An 837-nucleotide genomic window follows, 5' to 3' on the forward strand; every position below is an offset into this window, starting at 1 on the left:
AGTGTCAATCCTCTGTAATGTAGCAATTCTTACTGACTTAAAAAATATGAGCACGTAAATCAAAATAAAGGATGTTTATTTTAAGCATTTGTGGCACCTGTGTCAAATCAGGCACTTTAAAGCTATAGTCCATCATTCACAGCCATCCGAAAAAGTAACTGGCGTATTATTGTTGAAAAACTTGTTGGTTGAAAGATAGTAAGGGGACTAAACTCCCTGTAAAATTATTCTTTCTGGCAAGCTCTCATTTTGAAGTAATCAACGAAAGAAGGCCTTTCCAACGGTGCATCTTAAGACGCACCGTAGGAAAATTTAAATTAGTAGTTCGTTTTGTTATTTGGCGCAGCGCGCGCAAGCATTGGCACGACGCACAGGCGCACACGGTTGCTATAATTCGTCGGATCAGTGCGCGACATCGCGTATAGCTGCAATTCAAAAAATGATTCAGAAACTTTTGATTTGAAATTGAGATCCTAGAATGCTGTTTTTCTCGGAATATACAGCTGAAGCTGAGCTGAAACTTCGTCAGGTTAGTTGTTCAGTATCTTTCATTAGATTTTGAACACTTTTATTGCTTCAAACGAACAAAATGCACAAATTACAAATAATGGACTAAATCTTTAAAGATACGTCATCTGTATGTTGTTTGGGTACACAGTAACTTTGATCCACTAATTTAAGACCTCCTAGAAAGGATACAGGAGTAAACATTTGGATATTGTGAGTGAGATTGTTTTGCATCTGTTGACAGCCACCTCTATTCCTTCCAGAAGCAGCCTCCGCATCAAATCTGTACCTGTTATTTCTTTGTCTCTGACTGTTATTATATCTGTTTCA

Source organism: Patiria miniata, unplaced genomic scaffold (genome assembly GCF_015706575.1).
Source record: "Patiria miniata isolate m_02_andy unplaced genomic scaffold, ASM1570657v1 HiC_scaffold_2, whole genome shotgun sequence".
Classification (NCBI taxonomy): Eukaryota; Metazoa; Echinodermata; class Asteroidea; order Valvatida; family Asterinidae; genus Patiria; species Patiria miniata.